A 6,186-nucleotide genomic window follows, 5' to 3' on the forward strand; every position below is an offset into this window, starting at 1 on the left:
TCAAGCAGGAATGTTCCTGTGTTCTGAGGCTGGCACTGCAGGCATCATGGTACACAGCATCCCATGCAAAAAGGTCCTCCCTACTTGCTGCCTAAATTCTGTCAGATACCGTCTTTACCCTGTTGTCATCTCGATCTTTGCAGACACCTATAATAGCTGCCTGAAATCCTTTTAGTGGATTGGTTTTTACTGGGAAGGCTTTATGTATTTTTCTCCGATTATGGACCGATTAGCGGGGATGCCACAAAACAGAAAGTGGAACCTTGGATCATCGGCAGGCTGAAACTCGTCTGGATGGCCATCTGTACAGGCGTTTTGTTTCGTCCCTGGATATATCCTAATTGTTTTCGCATTTGTAAAGACAAGCCAGCCTTTTGTACGTAACCTCGGTCCTGCACTCTTTAACATATCACCACACTGTGCGCTGTATTAGATCCAGTCTCTCCTAATTTCACTGTTGGCTGACTGTTATCATGGAATTCTTAGCACATGATGCACTTTACTGCTCTTTCACCTGCAACACACAGAGTATAGAACACCTTATTGCCCTTTTACTTGTTCAGTTAAAATAAATTGTGACATTGACCTTATGTGTTCTCATATTTATCATTAACACACACACACACAGACAGACACACAGACACACACACACACACACACACACACACACATTCATACATGCATCCATTAGCCAGAATAATAATCACAGTTTTAAAAGTTCGCAAGGAGAATAATCAGCTTTTATCACATTTCCAAATCCAGTCTGATAAAGAAAATAAACCCAGAACTCCAACAACGAATTTTATAAATGAAACATGGTTAAAGTATTCCTACTAACTCAGTTCAACAATTTCGCACAACACTGATTACCTTATCAAGATATCAAAATATAATTACATAAAATCAATGTTACATGGCGAGCTGTGTCATATTTCGTTTGTGAAAAGAATGAAAACATTCAAGAAAGCACGTTACTCTTATATTGTTATGGATTTTTTGTTTATTTTTTAAACAAAACTTAAATCAATAATTTTCACACACACACACACACACACACACACACACACACACACACACTTTCACTTACTCGTATGCGTACACAGTAATCTCCCCCCACCCCCTCCTCCCACTCGATTTTTTTCCTTCCCTCGTCTAATATCACTTACAGTGAAAAGACGTTAAACTAAAGAGCGAACGAACGTTACTCTTACCTACTGTCCAGTTTTCTTCTTCGGGGAGATCCGCCGATTCCGAGGGATTTTGAATTTCTTGGTCGACCATAGTTTTTCAGGGTCGATTTCCAGTTTGTGTTCGCCTATCGGCATATCGCGGAAAGCGCAATGCCAAGATAAGAACTACGCTTTTCTGAGTAGCGGACGCCGCCGTTCGCACGCCGTGTCAACACCCCATTGTCACGGTCTTGACTGCGGCTGGCGCGCTTGCCGCGAGTTGTATGGCGTATCAGAGCGGTCAGTATTTTAGCAAATCACAGCGTTCGAAAACTTAATTTGTTAATTATGACCACATGCGAAACTTTTGTGCGTCCTAGGGTATTTTTCTTGTTATAGATGATTTTATTCTAACCTACTGAGGAGAAGAAAAAAAAATATATTGCAGCGATTTCCATTAAAAAATCAGTTTCGGTAGACCTAGAGGGGGAGGGGAATAGAACTCGGGGTGAGGAGTTGGGCAGAAGGGGAGAAGAGGGGGTGGGGGGGTGGGGGGGGGGCGAGTGCGGAGGCGATTCCACCCACTCGCCACCGACTCTTAACCCCCACCCCCTATACCCCCACACCCCTCGCTTTTCCTTCCAACTACGCCCCTCGCTCTTTCGCCGGGTGTCCGGCGGTAGCCAACACTGTGCCACGCGCCTTTTGCCAATTTCAGTCACCTGAGAAGCTTTACAAACATAGGCCGCTACAATGGCTACATACATAGGCCAACAGACGGCGGCGGCATACAAGCGCACACAAATGCACACGAACTCACCACATGCTACACCCATACAACAAAGAAGACGCGCGGTGATCATGAACACTGCAAGGACTGCCAGTAGATCGGTCAGAGAGGAAACTATTTTTAGCAGCGGGTAACCAGCGACCGCATCGGTCAGTTAAACAGGAACGTTGTGAGTTGGTGTAGTATAATGCAGTCATGTCCGGCCGTGAACTGTAACTGAGACAGAAAACTGAGAGGCTACTGCTTATGTCCGTCTCTGATATATAAAAAAAAATATATTCTAAGGCGATGAAGCATTCACCTCGAGAAAAGAGGTTCCATTGCACTTGGCAGATGTGGTGTAGCGTATATGGTTTTGTCCGAACGCAGTGACGCCTCCTTGAGCTACTGAAACTGAAACTGAAACTTTGACGGAAACCACACATAATGGGAGTGCGATCCAGACTGTCGGAAGGAGCTGAGAAAGAAACTCGTGAAATGCACAGTTATTGTGCGGCCGAACGAGAAACTGACCCAACCGTGATACTGACAACAATTTGCAAGACTGAATACTTTATTAACTCTAAAAGAGAAATTTGCTACGTTTGCTGATAAAACACTGAAAAGAAAAGAATATATATATATATATATATATATATATATATATATATATATATATATATATACATACATACATACATACATACATATACAAGAAAAAGGCGACATGTGCATCAGCCCCAAACCGGAAAATGAACACGAGAGTTATCTTTTCTCCGACTTTAAGTTCTGACAACTTGACATATTCTGTTCATAGTTGTAAACTTAATATATATGCTTAACACAAACATAGTTTGCAAGGCCTGTAGATACACAATTGATAATTGATGTAAACAACTTGAATAATATGAAAAGAGTAATAATAAAACGGAAACACTCTGACCGGCAGACCGTCTGCCAATGCACACCGGCACACACACTGACACACTCAATGGCACACACACACACACACACACACACACACAGAGAGAGAGAGAGAGAGAGAGAGAGAGAGAGAGAGAGAAAATAAAGAAGTAAAAAAAATAAATATATAAATAAAAATCACATATAATTAGAACATCCATATTATTTACAGACATCCCAGGCTGAAAATATAAAATGCAGCGCACGAAGGCACGTAAAACTCCATATACACGGCCGGCCACTGAGTCACGTGCGGTCCAGACAGTGCATTCACATAACCTCAGTCCTGCCATAACTACTGACCATCTTGCCCCCCCCCCCCCCCCGCCCCCCTCCCCCCTCATTCTCCCGCCCCACCCCCCCACCCCCCAAATCGGTCCCCCACACCCACACCACCACCTCACTGAGGCACACACGAACCGTATGCATACTATGTACGTAAATTATCTGCACACCGTGGCGCAAGAACACAAAGACCGGCACAGACAGACTGACTGACAGACACGGCAGACATAATCACACAGACAGACAAATATCATACACACACACACACACACACACACACACACACACACACACACACACACACACACACAAATGCTACACAACCATAGACTTGTGCTGGCGCACACATAATCATATAGAATAAAAACTCATAAGTCATCAAAGAGAGAGAGACAAGACAATACAAAATTCTTTGTTTTCGAGGGTAATAGATATGCACTGGCGCGCTTTTTTACATCCAGTCCCCGCCCTGAAACAGGGCGTACACTACACAATCAGATGCTACATATATGTCATAGCTTCGGTGCACAACACAACACTCATACTACATGATTCATGATATGCGTACACATTACTACATAAAGGCATAAGCATGGGGATAATAAGACTGAACACACACACACACACACACACACACACACACACACACAGAGAAACTGAAACTGTTTAATGTCATTAGCACACATGCCATAATAACATGGGGTTCACAATTTCATGGGTATTGTCCAAGAAAAACAAACATTAAACATAAAGAAAGAAAAGTCTCAGAGACTTCTCCACACATGCAGACAACAGTCTCTCAGCGTATATGCGAATCTCCGGCATCTGTGTTCATACAAAATAGGCCGACACCTTATCAAAGGTAGTGTACTCGTTTTCATTCTGTGTATCAGTTTAGGCTGCCTCTTTTCAATTAAAGATTTTTAACCTCCCTTCTTCAATCGACCCAAATCTCCCTCTCAAGGTCTGACTCTCAATTGTTCTTTTCTTTCCGTTTTCTTCTCCTCATCATCAGTTGATCATCATAGTGTCTTCTCAGTTCTTCTTTTTATTATCATTTTGGGACAGACACAAAGGAAAAGACTGATACAGAGAGTAACGCGGCCGTAAAAAAAAAAAAAGAAAAAAAAGGAAAAAAGGCAAACAGGGTATGGTATACTCGGCTGGGACTAACACAGGAAAAAACTATGGGAGACACATATACTAACCCAACCAAACTGAAGAAGATTAAGGATGATTGGCGAAATTCACAACTGCATATGCAGTGCCAGTTTTGTCTTTTATATTACCGATTCCTTTAGACATTGACACACGCCCATCCTTTGCAAAGTTCGGGCTATACTTTTCCAATTTCATTTGCGGCAAATTATTGCACCGGCCACTACTGTCGGATGCGGTTCAGCTCTCTGTAGACCTTATAAAAATGTCCCAGAAAGCGTAGGTCAGGCATCTTCTCCATCTGACCTCCGCATGGTACCCTATCTTAAATGTTTTTTTGTTGTTTTTTTTTTAAAGAAAGAAAAAAAAAAAGCGGTGCAGTGTGTACACCGACCAGACCAGCCACGGTCGCACGCCGCGTCAGTCGACGGCCTCCTTGAAACTGAAAATGAGACCGGAGTTTGACAATCTCGGTGTTGACGACTTAAATCAGTTTGGCTGGGGATGCCGGGGCCCCACCATCCCGGCACAAGTTCCCAGGAGCAGACGTCAGAGAGACCTCACGGATCTAAGTACATCAGAGAATGTACCTGCACGTAACTTGAAGTCCACTTGTACACTCGAAGTGTGTAGGACTGAGTTGCTGTCAGCGAAATGAACATTGACCAAGAATAAATGGATGAAAACGCTATACGTAAAAAAGTACACCGCCAGCGAATGGATCAAATTTCGCATTGAAGGTAGACTAGTTTGGAAAGACAGCTGAATCTAAAACGTGAATGAAAACGTCTTACATTTTCACGGCCGGGTTCATCAGCTTTGACTTTTAGATTGATCAGGCATCAGGGGATAGAGGGTGGAGAGGGAAGGCGCAGACAAACACCCGCGGCACAGACGTATGAGTGCGAGTGACACACACACATAAAGATGTCACAGAGAGAGAGAGGTGATTTTTAGGTTCAGTTACAGGTATCATCGTCAGCCGTCTCAGCGGCGATATTTCGGGCCCGGTTAAAAACAAGAAATGGAACAAGGGTGAAACCCACAGTGCCAAGTGGAAAGTTGAACTAGCGTGTGTGCCAGTGTGTCACATGGTGTGTGTGTGTGTGTGTCAAAAACAATCAGTCGCAGTTCACCTAGTCTTCATTATAAATGTTAGGTCGTAAATCTGCCAGTGGCAAATCTCTTCAAATATCAATGTATTTCAGAGAAAAAGAGGGGAGGTATACCGTGAAATTTGAAATGGCTCAGTCAGAGGGATATAAACTAGTCGAGGCCAAACGGGTATAATGTAGCCTGGGCCGAAGTCTATACGGGGGCATATTCTGGCCAAGGCCAGATTATATGGGGAAATGTTCTAGACTAGGCTACTTTATCAGTACGGAGTCTTACTCCGGACAGGGCCAGTGGAGTCTAGTGGCCTGCTTCGTGACCGACCAGGACACGGACTGTCGGGGCGACGGTGTCGGTTTGGAACTGGCAGTCACGGTTGTCCTGCCTGGCGAAGTTCAGGATGCGTTGAAGCAGCGCATGTGGAAGGTATTAATCTTTCATTCCTGTCGGGCAGGCAGGTTCCAGGACCCACTGCCGAACAGGAGGTTGCTTGTTAATTAACGCAAGCCCTGTGGACCTGGATCTTGGCCATGTGCTCCGAATCAATGTAAGGGAAATAATCCACCAAATGACCCCCATCAGACGAGGTCGGGATTGTCCCACCCTTGTTCAACAATGTCACTAAATTATACGTACATCGTCATTGCATGAACTAAGGCACGTCATTTCATGGATATTAATGCTTATTATTAATATCATTACTTTGTTATTGTTGTTGTTGTTGTTGAT

This window comes from Babylonia areolata, chromosome 23 (assembly GCF_041734735.1).
Source record: "Babylonia areolata isolate BAREFJ2019XMU chromosome 23, ASM4173473v1, whole genome shotgun sequence".
Classification (NCBI taxonomy): domain Eukaryota; kingdom Metazoa; phylum Mollusca; class Gastropoda; order Neogastropoda; family Buccinidae; genus Babylonia; species Babylonia areolata.